Consider the following 21,624-nt stretch of genomic DNA (forward strand, 5'->3'; position numbering starts at 1 on the left):
CCCTGATTAGAGCAGCAATGTCAATTTTTGCTTTCTTTCTCGTTTGGATCAAATTAAATGAGTGTTTAGCCAATGGCTCCCTCACCCTCCATTACTGATTCCCCCCCCCCCCCCCCCCCTAATCTATTCTCCAGTCCCGTCTTAGTTGTTTCCCTTTGCTTCAAGGTCAACCCTTAATATTTTAATATCTTGCTGCTTGGTGTTGATTTTTTTGGGAGGGGGTTTTGGTTAGGTCAAGGTAAGTCATTCATAGCACCTAACTCATTCTTCTCATGATTAGCAAACAGAAGTACTTAGCTTAGGACGTACGTCGATTGACTCATTAACATGGTCTCGGGACCTTTGTCCTTAATGATTTAATCCGAGGCCGCAAAATATTTGATGTTTTAATGGAGCCTAACACTATTCTGCCATGTTGAAGTCTCCAGGTATAAGGATTAACTACTTACTGGAGAGCAGCATTGAAGTCTCCGTGAATGTAGATAAGTATTTACTGGAGAGAAGCATTGAAATCTCCATGAATATAGAGTACTTACTAGAGAGCAACGTTGAAGTCTCCGTGAGTATAGATAACTACTAACTGGAGAGATATAAGTCTCCATGAATATAGATAAGTACTTACTGGAGAGAGCACTGAAGTCTCCATGAACATAGATAAGTACTTGTTGGAGAGAAGCATTGGAATCTCCATGAATATAGATAAGTACTTACTGGAGAGAAACATTGAAGTTGAATGAATATAGGTCACCATTCATGTCTGTTGTTACAAAACAAACAGGCTCCATTGCGGTGTTACGATCATTTTCGTGAAACATAAGGGGACGGGGTAAGGGAATACTTTAAGGCAACTGTTCCATCGTTATTAATCTCTTTGTACTACCATGTTGTTCTCTAGCGAGATATCTTATTTTTATTTTATATATTGCTCGTTATTTTTGGTTGCACAGTGTGCCATGACTCTAGTTATGTGAAGAGAAATGAGGCCACATTTATCAGTTAACTGTGATGCCATATGATTTTACTTAACTCTCCTAATTCACATAGTTTATTTGTCGTTTACTTGCACACTACGACCCACACATTACATGGGAGGGAGTATCTCACGAATTATCAACAGTAATTTAATTCATATTCCCATGACTAACTGGATCCATTCTTGGTGTGGCATACTAGGGGCCTTTCAAACGTCATTTGTAAGGCATGATATTTGAGACTGAGCAGGTACATGTATAGTTATTTAACTGGTTTAATTTTTTTAAAATTCAATGTTTTATTATTAATCTTTTACCATTACATTAATTTGTTACCAATGGAGTTAGGTCTCTTGTCATTCCTGATGTCTCCAGCGTCAGAGCCTAATTTAAAGACTGTTCTGTATTTGTTCTTTCCTGGATTTTCCAGTTCAGTATCATCCCGTAGGAGTTTTGGGTTACTGTGTGAAGAAAGGCAACTGGACCCAATGGGTCAAGGCCTAGAAGTATCTACGCGGCAGCGCATCAAGGAATGGCATGAAAGAGGTCTCCCAACCCCCTCCACACCACCCGCCCCAATTCTGGAAAATATCGTCTGGCAACTCGACTATTCACGATGATCAAATTTTCATAATTCACATTCACAAGCGAGGCTTGACTTAAGTTAATTCTTGATACTTCTCATCTTTAAATTTCTCCATGCATCAAATTGAATAATGATTAATAATTAGTACTAAGTTAAAGATTATTCTTCAGAATAATCCTTAATTCATTGATGGTACTTTAGTTTTTTGTTATGGCAGGTTTACTGATTTTTAGTACTTGAAAATTATTATAAATACTGATTTTATTTACTTTAAATTAATTTCAATTACACTACCTATAATTTTGTTAAAGGTATATATAATTTTTGCTAGAGTACAAAATAACTTAAGTATCTTATATATTTGAATTTCTAAAAAACAAATGTTTATATATAGAATATACATATATATAGCAAATATAACGTTGTATTTATTAGTAGAAATGATACATTACAAGTATCTACTAAACTAATAAACAATTATTTATTTTCAGGACTCCCCCTACACTGATGGAAAAGTCATTTGGACAGGACACTTCTTTTCAAGACTCCAGTACAAAGTGTTGGGTCTCCCCTTACACTGGAATGGAAAGCCAGAGACTGAAATGAAGTCGCAGACAAACCACCTACAGGAAAAATGTACTCCCCTACACAAATGGAGAGAGCGGGGAGGACAATCTTACACCGAATCGTTCGCTAACTTATTAGTTGGTGTAAGAAATGGTAGGAGGTGTAGAGTAAATTTCGCATTGTTACCTTAGGTTAGGGGATAAAATATTTTGGTGGTATTGTAATATGAGTGTAACCCACAATTTCTATTAAATATTATAACAAATATAGCCATTAAGAATGGTATTTTTGACCCAACGAAAAAGAATATATTACCACAGACTAATTGTTTCATTTCTTTTTATTACGCCGGTAAACCAGGTTGTTTTAAATATTTACTTCAGGCGTCTGGCGATCTTGTTCAAACTCTTCCTTTAAACAAGTGTTTGACTCCTGACTCCTCTCTGAACATAAAGGAGTAGGAAGGAAATTGACAGCCACTAAGTTTCTGGCACTTGCTCTTCTCCCAATATTTGGTGTCTAGCGCACACTCCTTTAAGTGTCGAGCTGGCTCCTCTCCAAACATTTGGGGTCTCGTTTTCTTCCAAGTTCCAACTCTGTTCCTTTTGCCGACTGGCTTCTCTCCCATCTCGGTTCTACTGCATTCTCCCTGTGCACAAAATAGGATAATAATTAGCTTAGAATTCTTTTTTTTTTTTTTATCTTTTGAGTCAAATACCAAGACCCCTCTCCTGGTATATCCAATAATCATGACATTGTTAGGGACCCGTCAATCTCTGCATACCGGGATTGAGTCACTTTGGGTTCTTTAGTTTTCATCCATGTGTCAGTCGAACACGACACATAACCATGGTCATCAAAATTAAACTTATACCACAAGGTGGTGGTGGTTTTTATTTTCAGGTCCATTTTTCCATAATCTCTGCCAAAATACATGCTTTGGCAGAATTTATAGAACCAAACCTGAAAATAATTATAGTATAGTGCTGCATTTCCAAACTCATAGGGCTCGACCCAAGTATTTATACTTGAAGGTGGGACAGCTAGATGGAACATAAAATATGAATAAAAGTACAATCAGGGTTCATGGGGGACTACAAACCATCTTTAGCAACATTTAGTGCCGAAGGCAAGGCGCACAAACTACAGTACCAAATGTCCTCACATATGCTCTTGTTATTCGTACAGAACTTAAATCCTACTTCTGAAGCTCTGATACCTACTTCATTACAACAGTCTTAGGAATAGTGACAAGAGTTTACCTTCAAAATCATCTTCACCAACATCATATTTCTGACCAAGTTCTGTTAATTCTAACAGAAACCTTTGGTTTATTCGGATAGGAGCCTATTCTACCAATTAAGTAACTTTAGACATCTGTCAATTGGAAAAATAACTAAAATTGCTTTCCATCAATTGAATGAATAACTACAATTGCCTTTCATGCAAGTACAACCATAGTCAACCAACAGAAATAAAAAAAAAAAAACGCTTACTTTGAAGAAAGGAAAGTTTGCTGATAAAAGATCTGTTGGAACACCTTTTTTTTTTCTCGATGGGTAGCTCCAGTGATGGGGGTTAGCGGAAGAGAGAACTGCTTCAATGGGCACTTTGTTGGCGTTATAGGTGATTAAACCGCAATATTTTCACTCCTGAAGAAAAAAGTTAAAAAGAATGGTCACCATTAATGATTTACTTCAATAATTCAATGCATAAAATGATCAAGTGCCACTTGTGTATTATACAGACATGGAACTGTACCACCAATGAAAAAATTTAAATATATTAGTGTACCTCAACAAGATTTAAAACCTTTACGCGTCAGAATTTTCTGTGCAAATGCAAGATTAGAGTAATTCATAAAATAATTATTTTGAGCAACATGAACAACATTTTACTAGCAACAAGATAATCTATTAAAATGAAAGAAATTTTGCGTTACTAACACCATACAACCAAGTTAAAATCTAGCCTTTAAGGCAAAACCAACCTGCTTCCATTATCTGTGGGCCAGTTAGTTTATTCAGGTTCCTTTCTCTACTGGAAAATTGTCTAGCACCAATGTCGCCACTGAAGTACTCGTCCAGCACCAATGTCATCACCTGAAAAGATTAAGAGATCACTCAATTCCTTGGTACAACATCATTTCAAAATAAGAAAAATTAAGATAATTAGTACCCAGCTCCTTTATTTACTGGGTTTTTAATACCTCAAGTAACTTCGTGTTCTCTGGCATTATGAATGCCTAGGCCCTCTCAGCAAGCAGATATACAATAAACATAATAAACAAATTGCAGGAACTGCATGGAAAATTGTAAGGCGCACACAATGAAGTTTCTTTATAAAATTGCTAACCAGCGTGCAAATCAGTGCCTGAGAATGCATCACTAAGAAAGGCTAGTCTAGCAATATGTACATGTACATTGACTTATCCACCTGTTTCTCTCTTTAAAAATGGAACAACTACATCACCAGTGTTTCTCTTTTTGAAAATGAAGCAACTACATATTACAGCAGATGTTTCTAGTCATGTTGTATCAATGAAGGCCATATCTAACTTTTTCACAGTCCAGCAATTCAGTCTTTCACCTAATATGCACCTCTTTGACACTGTACAAAAATAGAAATTTTCATAATGAAAATTAATTTTTTTATACTTGTCTCTATTACGATAGCTGTATTCCCACGTCAGGTGGAAGGATAAGTGAAAAGTAAACCTATAGATACTCAAGCCACCAGAGAGGGATAGGTGAATAGATGCATCAAACTAAGATACTTGTAGTAATTTTTTTTTTACTTTTCAATCTATCAAATATAGCTATCACGATAGATAGGTAAGATTAATATCAAAAATACATTCCTTAGGACGTTCCCAATTCTTCATCTGTGCTTACTGTGACACTAACGTTAGGGGGGTCCTCGAGTTACGACGTTGATCCGTTCTTAAGATGCGTCGTAACACGATTTTCAGCGTAAGTCGGAACATTGAAAAATACCACATGATTTAATGTAAATACCTATCAATAACAACGAGAGAACAATTCCTTACCTTTATTAATTTGATTGGCTTGCACACTGGAGAGGAAGCTGCGGTGCTGGAGAGACTGGGGGAGGTTAGTGAAGAGAAAAGGAACCTCCAGAAGTTGCTGGAGATGCTGAGGCAGGTGATTCTTGAGGTGAGGCAGAACATACTAACTGGAGATGCTGAGGCAGGTGATTCTTGAGGTGAGGCAGAACATACTACTGGAGATGTTGGGTCAGGCGAGTCTTTAGGTGAGGCAGAACCTACAGAAGGTGCTGGAGATACTGGGGCAGGTGAGTCTGGGTTAGCAGAACATTCAGAAGGTGCTGGAGATTGTGGGGCAGGCGAGTCTGGATTAGCAGAGGCAGCTGAGGTAGAGGGTACAGGATCTCCTGCAGGCCTCTCTACCTTCTTAAAATACTGCTCCAGGTTAGTCTGAACAGAGAGCGACCTCTTTTCATCCAAGATCTCCTTGTAACACTGCATCAAATCCATGACGCCTCTGGAAACCCTAGTGAACCTGTCCAAGTTGGGATCCTGAGCCTCAAAAGTTGACAACGCTTGCTGCAACTCTGCAAAACCTCTTATCAAGTCCTGCTTTGTGAAAGCCTTAGGCTCTGGGGTGGGTGCTTCTTCTTCTTCCTCTATCATCTGCTTCTCCAGTTGTATCAGGTCCTCAGCAGATAACTCCTCGCCATGAGACTCCAGCAGCTCTGTAACATCATCAACCTCCATCTCCAAATTGATTTCCTTACTCAGGGCAACAACGTTCTTGACAACTAGCTGAACTGTGTCCTCAAACCCATGGAAATCATTCACAAATTGAGGACAAATTTTCTTCCAGACACCATTCATGTTTGTTTGCTTAACCTCCTCCCAGGAATTAGCAATGTTCTTTACAGCATCAAGGATGTTGTAGGATTTCCAAAAGTCCTTCAGAGTCAAGTCCTTCTTGGTTTCAGTTGCCTGTAAAGCCATAGCAATTGTCCTTCGTAGGTAGTAGGCCTTGAACTAAGCAATCACTCCTTGGTCCATAGGCTGTAAAAGGGCCGTGGTATTAGGTGGAAGGTAAACCACCTTGACATTAGGGTTGAAGTCTCCCAGCTGGGCAGGGTGTCCAGGGGCATTGTCCAGCACTAGCAACACCTTAAAGGGGATACCCTTGGAGGCGCAATACCGCTCCACACTTGGAACAAAATGGTTTACGAACCAGTCCTCAAACACTGCAAGTGTCACCCATGCCTTCTTGTTGGACTTCCAAATTACTGGTAGTTGACCCTTCCAAATGCCCTTGAGTGCCCTTGGATTTTCAGCCTGATACACCAACAAGGGCTTCAGTTTGAAGTCGCCAGCAGCATTACCCCCAAGAAGTAAAGTTAGCCTCTCCTTGCTGGCTTTATGACCGGGTGCTGACTTCTCCTCCTTGGCGATGTAAGTGCGGTTAGGCATACGTTTCCAAAACAAACCTGTCTCGTCTACGTTAAACACTTGCTGAGCAGAATAACCCCCCTCCTTAATTATCTCAGACAACGCTTTAGGAAATTCACTCGCTGCTTTCTCATCCCCACTAGCAGCTTCACCTTGCAATTTAAGGTTATGGTAATTGGCCCGAGCCTTAAATCGCATAAACCAACCCCTACTAGCCACAAACTCTTCACTTTCACTTCCCTCCCCCTTTTCTTTTTTCAACGCTTCAAACAATCTTTTCGCCTTCTCCTGAATCACCATAAGGCTGACTGGGATACGCCGTTGATTTTGGTCTTCCAACCAAAGCACCAATAACCTTTCCATTTCAATTATTAGACCACTACGCTGCTTAGTTATCACTGTCGCTTTCATAGGAGCAGATCCTTTCACATGTTCAACGATGCGCTCTTTATCTTTGATAATGGTAGCAACGGTCGAACGGCTAAGGCCAAGCGAGCGGCCAATGTTTGTTGGCGTTTCTCCCTTCTCAGATCGCTTTATAATGTCCACTTTAATTTCCATGGTGATGGCCTTTCTTTTCTTCGATGCACTACCATCAGAAGAGTCCGCCTTGCGCTTGGGAGCCATAACAAAGAGCAAAAAGTTACAAAAACGATACAACACGAGGGAGAGAGAGGCAGTGTAAACAACCAAAATGGCGTATGGGCGAGGAATGAGCGTAGCGAAGCGACGCCGTCCTCTCCCCCACAAAGCGTATTCTTCCGCCGTGCGCCCGGAACTAGTTCGCGTTTGTTTACGTTGCTTACGACGCTAAACCGCGTAAGACGGAACGACGCAAAATATTATTTTTTATATTTTTATGGGGGCGCGTTCGTAACCACGAAACATCGTAAGTCGAGACCGGCGTAACCCGAGGACTTACTGTACTTTAAACTTCTGGACCTTTGGTGGTACCTCTACAATGACACTTAATAGGATTTTTTTTTTTTGGCCACTGCCCACTCTCCCGTGTCTGCATGCGGTTATAAGAAAACCCCTTTGCCAAATAATAAGGACAGGCTTAGTAAAGATTACAGATGTGATGAAAGTCACGATTGAGATGGTATGGGCATGTGATGAGGATAGATGACGAGGAGGGAGTCAAGAGGGCTTGGGAGGACCTGTCAGAGGAAGATGATCAAGAGGGAGGCAGAGAATTAGATGGCGAGATAAAGTGAAGGAAGATATGGAGAGAAGAGGTTTGGTGGAGAATGATGCCTTTGATAGAAGGCAGTGGAGAAGGCGCATCAGGCAACCGACCCCTTAATGTAGAGATAACGGTGGGGAAGAAGACTACTTTCCTGTGTCTACTAAACCTTTTTTTTTTTTTTTATAATTCACATGCAACTTCTCTACACAGTACTGGAATTTGCAGTAGACCAAAACCACCAACATTAGCCCTTTAATAAGGATGAGGCGCAACACAATTTTGGTATTTATTCATACATTCGCCTAGAATTAGATTTTCCGAGTACTGTAGATTTTGTTAAGTTTTCTCTGGCACTTCTCACCCCTCAGTACAAAAAATCAACAGGGGTACTACCTATATTTTCTAAAAGGTGATTTACAGTTGTGAAAACTTTAATACCAAGCATAAACGTCTCTTTAAAACTTGTAGATTTGCATAATTCTTAAGAGCATTTAACCATACATGCATCTATGACTTTCTAATGACTGAAATGAAATTTAGTTCTTACACATAACACACAAAAAACATCCCTAATGAAAATTTTGTTTAGTTTGTCGAACAAATGCTCGTACCTCGAACTGACTGATTATCTAGTTTACACTTGTATTCGACGGCCTACTGGATCTTAAAAGTTAACCTATTAATTTATTTTTTCATTTACAATACATAGTTTAATGATAATATTCGACAAAGCATTTAATATAAAATTTAGCTTTCAATATAACATTTAGCATAAAAGATGTATAAAATCGTGCGTAACCGCGGTGACGTCACGCCCAGCTGACTTGAGACTGAACGACGAGGGAGCGTTGATATGTTGAGGAGAGAAGGAGAAGTGAGAGTTAAAATATTGTATGTATGTAAAAGCAATAACAATTCACATAAAAAGGGAATTTCTCAATAAATTTAACGTAATGATAAAGTATGAAAACAATCAAATGCAATAAAAAAAAGTCTTAATTGAGCCAGTGTCCTGTGAGACGGTCTAGTTGAACAATATTAACAAAATAGTAAATGAAGAAGTTTTTCACAGAAAAATTTAGCACAAATGATTAACGAAATCATTCGTCATTGCGGTAATTCACAGTTGACTTGAGGTACAGGGAGGTAGCGTTTATATTTTTTTAGGAATAATGAATGAATGAATGATTTTAAGTTATCGTGCGTCGTAGTATTGTTGAGGAAAGAAGAAGAGGCAGCAAAATCTTTACTATACTATGTACGTAAAAGCAATATTCACAAAAATAAAATGTTATTTCACAATAAATTTAACGTAATGATAAAATATGAGAATCAAATGCAATACAGAAAAAAAAGTTAATTAAGCAAGTGCTCGGTGTACCGAGTGAGTGGTCATGGTGAGACGGTCTAGTTGAACCAAGGTCTAGAGAATATAAGGTCTTGTCATGCGCAGCTTAAACTGGGGTACAGGATTAAACGTCTGGGTACGTGACGTCACAATAACCGCAGTCAGGCCCCTTAACCTATAGCAATCCTGCCTTCACTTTCTCTCTTTTTATTTTTCTAAATACTCTTAAGCTATTCGATAATTAAATTAATAGGCAGATGTAGGTTCTTCATTCTACTATGATAAGAAGAATAAGCATGAAAAATCATTAGAACATTATCGCCAAATAACATTGAAATTATAGAAAACCTACCTTTGCTTTCTACTTTTTATCCGTTATTAAATACTATTATGTTTCTGAAGGAAAATAATAGTCAGAATGAAAACTATATCTTAATATATTAAATAATCATTAGCGAGTTCTAAAGAACATTCTAAACAATAATATAAATATATGTCTAAATTACACATTTAACAGATCTCCATAAAATCACATTTTGCACATATATAGCTATGTCGCTAACTTTTTCAATCTATGCACTGCTTTTCTGGAACTACTAATGTATCTGTTCAAATTTCGAATTCTAAAAACTGTATGGCATGGAACAAAATATTTCGACTTCTGAAGTTATTTGGATGTGACTGCTAATTATATCCGCTAATTTGATTATCGCTCCTTTTAAGGCTGTTAAAACATTTTCCACACCTGGTGAGAATCACCAGTGAATTAAGTTGTTAAAAATATAGAAAAGTTGTATAATAACAGAATAATAAAAACAGCAATGATGAAAATCATATTCAGTGCTTGCTAACCATAATCGTCAACCTTTATTCCATTCAGGTGTGGCTGCTGCAGGCATTTGCTGGGATCCTACTTTTGTCCATGGTAGATCATTATTTAGTGTCAATTTCACACCCCCACCAATATTGCTGTGTCTTCGTGGACGGCGACACAGCGATATTAGTGAGGGTGTGAAAAAAAGTTATTGAAGTCAAACTAATTGTTTCAAATATCTCGTTCAATATATAAAATTTCCCTCCACATGTGACCTAACAAAACATCAAGAAGAAATCATCAATTGTATTTTCATTTTTATGAAAGTAAACTCCATGATGATCATTTGCAGAATAGTGAGGTTCATATGAGTTCATGACAACTATGGTGGTAGTTCGAGAATTCATCGGTTGTTAAAGACCCACTTGACGATGGAATTATAATGGAATTACCCTGTGTAATGTAATTAAGTGCTTTGTAAGGCATTTCACTTTTAATACTGAATATTTATATGTATACAATTAGCAATTTGATCTTGCAACCAGATGCACCTTAAATGGGTAGATACATAGAAATAAGAGCTGGATTGAATTGCTTTTGCTTTCAGTTTTCGTCAGGTTTTGATTTTATTTCTTTACATTTAACTTAAGATGGCTAAATTTCTCCCCTCATTTGAGCTGGTCCTTGGTCATAATCTTTGCTAAAAAGTAAAACACCCAAGCTTTTGTAATTATATAATTATGAGTTTTCTTTATTAAAATCAGGTGGTTTCATAAATAAATTTATAGCACCTATCTAAAAACTATGTAGTAATACACAATTGTCATTTTCAGTGTTTTTCACAACCATAATTTCGTATTAGCCTTAGTTATAGGACTCAAGAAATACAGATTGATTGAAGCTATATGTCCTTTTTTTGGTCAAATTTCCATTCTCGTAAAATTCCTTACATTGAAAAAAGAAACCCACAAGATTACTGAGTATAAATTGTTTACTTATGAGTATTAATATAGTATTTTACCAATACTTAAGTACTTTCAGGCCTTAATTGCGGCCCATTCTTAAGGAATATAGATAACACCTTACTAGGGAGAAAAATTAGTCTACACAAATGTAGATAACTACTTACTGGAGGCAGCATTGGAGTCTCCAACAGGAGACTCAATGCTGCCTACAAGCAGTTAAGTCCAGTAGTTAGTAGGTATCTGTGACCTGAGATTCTTCAAGTGCTGCCTCACTAAGTAGTTATCTGTGACCTGGAGACTTCAATGCTGCCGCCAGGTAAGTAGTCATCTTGTTGACTGAGGACTTCAATGCCTGCTCCACTTAAGTAGTATCTGGTTGACCTGAGACTCCAATGCCTGCCTCCACTAAGTAGTATCTGTTGACCTGGAGACTTCAATGCTCCTTCCTCCACTAAGTAGTTATCTGTGACCTGGAGACTTCAATACTGCTCCAGTTAAGTAGCTCCAGTTAAGTAGTTATCGTGACCTGGAGACTTTCAATGCTGCCCCTCCAGTAAGTAGTTATCTGTGACCTGGAGACTTCAATGCCTGCCTCAGTAAGTCCGTTATCTGTGACCTGGAGACTTCAATGTTTTTTATGCAGTCACTAAGTAGTATCTGTGACCTGAGACTTCAATGCTTGCCTCACTAAGTAGTAATCTGGACCTTGGAGAACTCAATTGCCTGCTCCAGTAATAAGTTATTGTTGACTTGGAGACTTTAACATGCTGCCTCAAGTAAGTAGTTATCTGTGTGGACCTGGAGACTCAATGCATGCCTCCACTAAGTAGTTATCATGTGACCTGGAGACTTCAATAGCTGCCTCCAGTAAGTAGTTATATACATCCCGGAGACTCAATTGGTGCCTCCCACTAAGGTAGTATCTGTGAACTGGAGACTTCAAGTTGCTCTAGTAAAGTAGTTATCTGTGACCTGGAGACTTCAATGTTGCCTCCACTAAGTAGTTATCTGTGACCTGGAGACTTCAATGCTGCCTCCAGTAAGTAGTTATCTGTGACCTGGAGACTTCAATGCTGCCTCCAGTAAGTAGTTATCTGTGACCTGGAGACTTCAATGCTGCCTCCACTAAGTAGTTATCTGTGACCTGGAGACTTCAATGCTGCCTCCAGTAAGTAGTAATCTACATCCCTGGAGACTTCAATCCTGCTTCCACTAAGTAGTTATCTGTGACCATGAGACTCCAATGCTGCCTCCACTAAGTTGTTATCTACATCCCTGGAGACTTCAATGCTGCCTCCAGTAAGTAGTTATCTGTGACCTGGAGACTCCAATGCTGCCTCCAGCAAGTAGTTATCTATATCCCTGGAGACTCAATGCTGCCTCCAGTAAGTAGTTATTTGTGTTCCTGGAGACTACAATGCTGTCTCTAGTAAGTAGTTATCTATATCCCCGGAGACTTCAATGCTTCTCCCAGTGAGTAGTTATCTACATTTGTGGAGACTTTAATGCTTCTATCCAGTAAGTAGTTCTCCATATTCATGGAGCCTTCAATGCTGCCTCCAGTAAATAGTTATCCATATCCTTGGGAGACTTCAATGTTCTCTCCACAAAGTAGTTATCCATATTCCTGGAGACTTCAATGCTGCTCTCCTGTAAGTAGTTATTTACAATAATGGAGACTTCAATGCTTCTCTCCTGTAAGTAGTTATCTACATTCATGGAGACTTTAATACTGCTCTCCAGTAAATAGTTATCCATAACCCTGGAGACTTCAATGCTTCCCTCCAGTAAGCAATTATCCATATTCCTGCAGACTTCAATTTTTCCCTCCTGTAAGTAGCGGTCTACATTAAGGGAGACCTCAATGCTGCTCTCCAATAAGTAGTTATCCATATTCCCGGAGATTCAATGGCCTCTCCTAAGTAAGTAGTTATCATATTCAGGTTATATTTCAATTGCCTCTTTCCTGGAAGTAGTTATCTAACATCTTGAGAATTTTAATGCTTTCTCTCAAGTGAGTAGTTATCCATATTCATGGAGACTTCAATGCTGCCTCCAGTAAGTAGTTATCCATATTCCTAGAAACTTCAATGGATCTCTCCAGTAAGTAGAGATATATATTCCTAGAGACTTCAATGCTTCTCTCCAGTTAGTAGTTCTCTATATTCATGGAGACTTCAATGCTGCCTCCAGTATGTAGTTATCTATATTCATGGAGACTTCAATGCTGCACTCCAGTAAGTAGTTATTTATATTCATGGAGACTTCAATGCTACTCCCTAGCGAGTAGTTATCCATATTCCTGCATATCTTCCTCTTTTCATTGATGGACTGTTTCGTCTGGCCCACCTCAAAATTTACCCAGCTTGATTAGCTGCATATTGATATATTCATCTGTCTAATAAGGGTTATGTAGTTGTCCATATTTCTAGGGACTTCAATGCAGCTTGCTCTTCAGTAAGTAGTTATCTATATACTTGGAGACTTCAATGCAGAACAGTGTTTAGTCTCTAAGTCTCTATTAAAACACATCAAATATATTGTGGCTTCAGACTAAATCATTGAGGACATAGAACCCTAGACTAAGTTAATGAGTCATTCAATGAATGTCCTGCTCAAGATGTAGACGTAGGCCAAGGTCAGAAGAATCTGGCCTTTTAGTATTGAAACCAATGACATACATTATATAAATTGTGGCTTCAGCCTAAATTTTTGAGGGCTGGAGGCAAAGACTATGTCAGTTTAAGTCATGGTATTCCGATGTCAGATATAGGCCTAGGCTAAGGTCAAAAGAATCCAGCATCGTGGTCTCTACGCTACTTTCAGTGCAGTGTGTGTATGTAAAACGTCTTTCACTTCTCATATGTAGGTTTGGTTGGCATTGACCTACTTAAGATGTTCATGATTGACAGGAAAAGCACCAAAAGAAGGAACAAAAAGTTTGTGCATCCTGTTGCTTTACTTTCAAAAACACTTTCATCTCTTAATTATATCCTGAGCTGTCAGAAAGCTTTATCTGCATCTTATAAACATATATAATAAGTTGTAACGGATTTCATTGCTTCGAAAGGAAAATTAAGCTTGGTGAAATGCCAGTAAAATTAAATTTACTCAAAATTAATTAACAGGTTAATCATTTGTAGAAGCCTTTTGGCTACCACGTCAAGGGCAACACTAAATTCTGCTAGACTTAAGTACTGCTGCTTTCTAATCATGAGGAGAATGAATGAGTTAGGTGCTATGACCAAACCAAAACCCCCTCCCAAAAAAAATCAAGAACAAGAAACAAGATATTAGAATATCAAGGGTTGACCTTTAAGCAAACGCAAACAGAACTTATTAGACTGCAGTTCCAGAGCTTTGTAAAACAGGGGAAAGAATGGTCATGTGACTGTTGAAATTTTAGGATTACTGATTTTTCCACACCACATCTCGTGAGGAGTGACCTGGGAGGTTGCAGGGCTACCCGAGGATGGAGGGAGGGTGGGACTGGAGGATAGGTAAGGGACGGGGGGAGGGGGGGCGGCTGGAGAATCAGTAATGGGGGCGGGGGAGCCGTTGGTTAAACGGACTCTCATTTAATTTGATCCTAACGATAAGGAAAGCAAAAATCGACACTGATGCTCTAATCAGGGAAGGGTCAGGATAATACAAAGTTGCAATTACTGGAATCAGGGACAATGCTTGTTAAACATGAAAAAGAATGAATAACAATTATAGTGGATGTAGCCAAATGAACTATGTGTTCCCTTCAAGATTAGTTTGGTGCTCATTTTCACAAACAAAAAACTAATCAAATTCAGTTTCAATTAAAATTTTAATAAAAATAAAAATAAAACTAATGGACAAGGACGCAAAATTAGCTAAGTATATCTTGAATTCATTGAACTGACAAATCCACGGGATCATAAATAGTCGACAAATTCGAGACTGAAGCTTCAAGAAATCCAGTCACGAATCCCACGAGACGAAAGGCTGAAATGAAAACTCATATCGACTGCAAACTATTCCTTTTTATCCACTGTTGGGTTGGTATATAAGGACCATCAGGGTGGTTAAGGTGTGTTGTTACTCGGATGACTCTAGTTAAATACCGGCCAGAGAAATTTCCATCTAGGCTACTCTGGTGAGATGTGGCTCGAATAAAAAACAAGTATGAGTGACAACGCACTGGATACATTAGTTCCTTTATACATCTGGTGGTCTATAATATTCCCCCAAAGCCTTCCATATCGTAACCTGTCATTGGCTATCATAGTTGCCTTTATGAAATTATATTTATAGGTCTTGGTATTTGCGGTTTATAATTTCATTACTTTATAAATAGATGGTTTTGTAAATCCAAAGTGCATTTATATTCAAATAACGTTCTGAAATTTACACCTAATAATGACCTACCATGAACAAAAGTAGGATCCCAGCAAGCGCCTGCACAGCCACACCTGAATGGAACAAAGGTTGACGATAATGATTAATAAGGACTGAAAATGATTTTTACCATTGCTATTTTTATTGCTCTGTTACTATACTTTTTTTCTATTTCTTTAACATCGACTCAGTTCACTGGTAATGTGAACTATTATTCGTATATCATTAACATATTGTCTACAGTAGCGATTAGAAAATATGAACATTGGCATCTAATAGCTCGACCATTCACATCCGTCGTTACAAGACAAGCAGGATTCATTGCTGTGTTACTAGACCATTATCATGAAACAGAAGGGATGGGGTAAAGGAACACTTTGAGGCAACTGTAGTACCATCCAGCAATATGAATCCATGGTCATGAGAATTATTTCTAAAAAGCTTAACTAGATGTAGAGCATCCGCAAACACGTATAGTGTTTGCTGTTGTCCATTGGATTAAAAAAGGACCTTCCTCGTGGTAGCCTAAGGCGAGGTTGAGTTGACGTCACGCTCTCGACCTGGCAGAAGCTTAATTTGGGTCAGCGCTGACAAGACCACCTATACTCTTTGGACCTCGAGTTGAACAATATTAACAAAATAGTAAGTGAAAGAACAAAGCTTTTCACAATAAAACTTAGCACAAATGATTAACAAAATCCTTCGTCATTGCGGTGATACACAGCTAACTTGATGTAGAAGGAGGTAGCGTTTATATTTTTTTAGGAGTAATGAATGAGAGATTTTAAGTTATCGTGCGTCGTGGTATTGTTGAGGAGAAAAGAAGAGACAGTAAAATCTTCACTATAATATGTACGTAAAAGCAGTACCAATTAACATAAAAAATTATATTTCACAATAAATTTAACAACGATAAAACATGAAAACAAATGCAACACGGTGTGCTGAGAGAGAGAGAGAGAGAGAGAGAGAGAGAGAGAGAGAGAGAGAGAGAGAGAGGGGCTCTGCTTACCATTGACTTATTAGCTGATCTGGGATGATTATTCCCCCATTTCTTTCACTTACACTCGATCTGCCCAAATCACTTATTTTTTTCGGTAAAATACAATCTCGTGATAATTGCTTTTTACGATATTTTTACTACTGTAAAAGTAACTCAGCTCTGTAATAAACAAACTGGCGCCGCTTTCAGCTTCTGCATGCCTTCGATTGTTTGTTTAAACGGCTTCATTGTGAAAAGTTATTTCATTTCTCTTTCCTTTTCTTGCATTCTTGACTTATTACTTATGTGTTTGTAAAATCCTCATGTTTGTTTTAAAAGTCTGCCGTTTGCCAGCAGTAAGTTGATGTATTGTGGCATAATTAATCTATTTCATGCACTTAAGAACCAAGTGTAGACACGCTAATTACTCTCTCTCTCAGACACAATCAGACACACACACTATCGATTCCTTTAATTATCTTTGTACCTAATTTGAATAAAATGTATTTTGTTATCAATCTTTGCATACTGCAATCAATTCGGTTTGCTCAAGAGGGTTCCCGTCTCTCCTCCCTCTATTCCCTAGCCATTTTTACCAAACAGTTCGTAAATCGAACATAGAAAAATAATATTTAGAAAATTTTACTTCATATAACGTACTGTTTCATTACTTTAAACTTTTGATTTAACTTTTGAACACATTAATAATAGAATAAATGTGAAATGGGGGACTTTTTGGGTTGGGTGGAACGAATTATCCTAATTCCCTTCATTTCTTATGGGGATATTTGTTTCATATTTCGAACAAATTGTAGTTCGAACAGCCTTCTGGAACGGATTAAGCTCGAAATACGAGGTACTACTGTACCTACAATATAAACATTTCTTTCCACTTATGTAAAATTAAGCTAGAGGTCAACGAATTACAAATATAAGTTTTATGGGTAGTTTGCATATGTGGAAGAACTGACATTTCCTTAAAAAAAAAATGGTGGTTAACCTATTGCAACATCTGTAAGTATTATAATAGGGATCATAATTGGGAGGTTTTCGGGTGGGCAATAGGCCCACAAATGAAATAGTACAGGTTTGCATCCCCAACGGCCAACGGGCTTTGCCATCCTTATGGTAAATTAAGTAATAGTGATTAATCCTATGCTTGCCTAGTTTATATTATCCTATTTGTAACTACGAAGTACTGCCTTACAGTATACTTAGGCCACCATATATATATATATATATATATATATATTATATATATATATATATTATATATATATATATATATATATATATATAGATATGAATATTAATCTATATATATATATATATATATATATATATATATATATCTATATATATGATATATATATGATATATATAAAGGTTTTTTGCCACGAAGGAAAAAAATGAAAAAGCGAGATAGCCAAGTTCTTTCGGTCCTGTTCGGACCCTTTACTGAAGCAAACTGATTTTACAAAGAACAGCATAGTCAAAAGAAGGCTTAATATACAAACTGACACTACCAGATTAGCCATAAGGGCGATTTTCACTCTACAGAAAGGAGGAGCCGCCAGAGGCTAGCCACACCTTGAAGGATACACGCAGTAAACAAGTGATTCTTCCAGAAAACGGTACATTTTGAAAAAAACACGGGAGCATATACAATTTAATATCATGAATTTTTACACAAATTTTCCCAACAAAAATTACTATTAATGAAAAGACGAAAGAAAATATAAATATATATATATATATATATATATATATATCTATATATATAGTATATATATATATATATAGAGGCAAGCAAGAGAAAGAGGGAGAGAGAATATCGAACCAGAGAGAGAGAGAGAGAGAGAGAGAGAGGGAGAGAGAGAGAGAAAGAAGGAAGACGAGAGAGAGAGAAGAGAGAGAGAGAGAAGAGCAGAGAGAGAACATGAGAGAGAGGAGGAAAGAGAGAGAGAGAGAAATAATAACTATATACATGTGGGACTAATTTATTAGTTGTTCATTTATTTTGAGGCCCTTCATAAACATCTTACAAATATATGGGTCCAAATGGTACATTCCCAGACTAAGATTTGGGTTGTTTTTATTAGTGATTTGTATAATTGCCGATTCCAATAAATTTCTTGAAACAATCATTAGATCTAGTAATTACCGAGGTATCACCCCAATTAATACAATGAGATTTTTCACTCAAATGGATAAACAGTGCATTTGAAGTCTGGGCTGTTCTAACTGAATACATATGTTGCTTTATACGGACACTTAAATTTTTACTTGACTGACCAACATAAAACGAAGGGCAATCCTTACAAGGAATTTTGTAAATGATGATGTTATTTGTTACGGGACCATTCTTAATTAGCATATCTATAATGGTATTGTTATAAGAGAACACTACATTAACATTAAACGATTTAAATATTGATTTTATGGTTTTAAATCCACGAAAATAAGGTAAGCTAAGTACATTTTTTGGCATTTCTTTTTCATTAATAGCAACATTATAAAACTTTTTGTGAGCTTTTTGATAACATAAATCAATTAAATGAGGTGGGTAGCAGAGATCGTTTCCTATCTTTTTTATGTATTCTATTTCTTGGTCCAGATATTGTGGACTCGTGATACGCAAAGCGCGTAGGAACATAAAGGAAAAAATTGAAATTTTAATATTAAGATGGTGGCCAGAATGAAAATGTTATTATTTCTTTCTCTCTCTCTCTCTGGTTCGATATTCTCTCTCCCTCTTTCTCTTGCTCGATATATATATTTATATTTTTTTCGTCTTTTCATTAATAATAATTTTTGTTGGGAAAATTTGTGTAAAAATTCATGATATCAAATTGTATATGCTCCCGTGTTTTTTTCAAAATGTACTGTTTTCTGGAAGAATCACCTGTTTACTGCGTGTATCCTTCAAGGTGTGGCTAGCCTCTGGCGGCTCCTCCTTTCTGTAGAGTGAAAATCGCCCTTATGGCTAATCTGGTAGTGTCAGTTTGTATATTAAGCCTTCTTTTGACTATGTTGTTCTTTGTAAAATCAGTTTGCCTCAGTAAAGGGTCCGAACAGGACCAAAAGTACTTGGCTATCTCGCTTTTTCATTTTTTTCCTTCGTGGCAAAAAACCTTTATTTATACATAGCATCACGTTTTATATACTTCGTGATCAAGTTATATATATATATATATATATATATATATATATATATATATATATATATATATATTTAAAATTACTCTTAATATTTTTCAGAACCCGACACTCAAAATAAATTTTTTATTACTCAAAAATTACTAGGTACATCCAAAAAAAATCATACTGCTCATAATAAAACTGAATAAGACTACCTCCAAACAGGCCTACTGCAGGGTAAATGTTTCAAATAGGCCTCTAAGATATCTTACTAGCCTATAGGTATCCTTGATACCTTATGCACAAAGCCTATGCATTCCATTACCAAATCAGCAAAATCTTTACCAAAATTGCACCGTTGAAGTTTCCCTAACTTTGGATAGGCAACTTTGTATTTCTCAACAGATGTCAAGAGCTTTTCCACATTACTTCCACTGAATAACAACTTTTCAGCATTTTGTAGTTGATACAAAAACTTAAATAACGCGCTCTAACCATTTATGGAAATTTTTTAAAGTGAAATATCTGAAAATCGAATGTATACAAGATTCATGTGAAAAATCGATTGTGTTATGGATTCATTCATAAACTTGTCTCAAACAATCCAGGGTCATAGATTATAATGGTACATAGATGAGCACTTTCATATCTTTCGAAATACAATTCTGAACTCGGAAATGTCACATGCAATGCTGACCAAGAGAATGGCTAGGCTAAAGTATTTTCTTATAAAGAAAGTTTTACTTTCAGCATCACTCTTACCTTAATTCACATTTGCCTCACATAAACGCAGAGCTAAAGTCAAAGAATTCTTGCACAATAATATATATTTGCGAACACTACTACGCATGTCACAATTTTCGACAGGAAAAACCAAGTCTACGCTGTACTATGTAGCCTAAAGCAGCGTCAGTATTGCTAACGCTCTCTTTAAAACACCGCCAGATTTGTATTCAATAGCGATCGATATATTGACGTCATTTCAACTCGACATAAAATACGGAATGGAATGGAATATCGGATTTAGGCCAAACGATGCGACCTATGAGGTCATTCAGGGCTAAAAAGAAGGAATAGAAAGGTAGCTACAGCAGGGATACCTCGCATTATGAAATAAATGTTAGGGGAGTGTGGAAGTAAGATGGGAGAAAGAGAAAATGGACGGAGGTAGATTAAAAGAAATGTAAGTGGGTTGCAGCTAGGGACTGAAGGGACACTTCAATGAATCTTAAGTATTACCTATAGTGCAACGCATGAGGTGCACCGAGAGCACTATTTCCTTGCGGGCCACATGAACTAAGGATACAGATTTTTTTAATTATGGAAAAACTTTTTATGTACCATGAACTTCATCTAAGTGGGTGATATTCCTCATTCATTCTATCTTCTTCTCAGTGGTGAGGCCAGAACATCTAATAAACTATTTCCCTTTACCTTAATAAACCGCTTTCTCTAGGACTACTAAAAGAGACAGCAGATTAGCCGCGGTCTATCGTGAATTATGCATTGACACTTTGATGAACCGAGTATGAAACATATTGCTAAAATATTTCGCCGCGAGCCATCTTAAAATAGGAAGTTGGCTTGTTAGGAACATGTGCTCCACGCTCACACAAGCACACAATAGTCTCTGTTACGAAGTTACAGAAATGTTTATTACTTATAAATCATATGAAAACAATATTCTCCAGAAAACCTCAAGCCAGACCTTTCCCAATCTCCAGAAATCCAGCCATTCCCTACACCGAAAATTGACTCGCTATAAATTTCCAGACTTAGCTTGAAACCCGCTGAAATGGCTACATTGAACAGAGAAGGAGAACCGGCTTCTGATTGGCCCAGAGGAAAATGAAGGACTCTCAAGGATCATGACGTCAAGCAGCGACATCTGTTGGCCTTGTGAAAACTGCAAAACTAATGAATGACTAGATAAAAAAAATTGTATAGGAATTTCAGATAAAACATATAAATGGTTAAAATAAACGTCTAGTTTCACGAATATATATTTCAGGAAACATCTAGAATATCGGCACTGAACTGTTAATCATAGATAAAAATATGCCTTTTTTTCATTTCTGACATGCTGTGTTCTGGAGAAATGGAAGATAAGGCTGGTGTATCAAAAAATGATGTCGAAAACCACACGATTATGACATAAAACCGAAATTCAAACTCATGAGTAGACATTCCACGCTGAAATGATTTCATATACGATTGCAAAAGAATCATCATGTCTCTGGTCT

General features: G+C 37.2%; 1 long non-coding RNA gene across 1 annotated transcript; it reads right to left on the reverse strand.

Annotated features, from left to right (window-relative positions):
- Positions 1-1,963: 1,963 nt before the first annotated feature.
- Positions 1,964-20,279, reverse strand: LOC135197760 (uncharacterized). The gene is made up of 4 exons (XR_010310653.1): positions 20,144-20,279; positions 4,115-4,226; positions 3,621-3,776; positions 1,964-2,773 (listed from the first exon to the last, which is right to left on the reverse strand). It is a non-coding gene; the product is annotated as an uncharacterized LOC135197760 (long non-coding RNA).
- Between the last annotated feature and the right edge of the window lie 1,345 nt (positions 20,280-21,624).

Source organism: Macrobrachium nipponense, chromosome 21 (assembly GCF_015104395.2).
Source record: "Macrobrachium nipponense isolate FS-2020 chromosome 21, ASM1510439v2, whole genome shotgun sequence".
Classification (NCBI taxonomy): Eukaryota; Metazoa; Arthropoda; class Malacostraca; order Decapoda; family Palaemonidae; genus Macrobrachium; species Macrobrachium nipponense.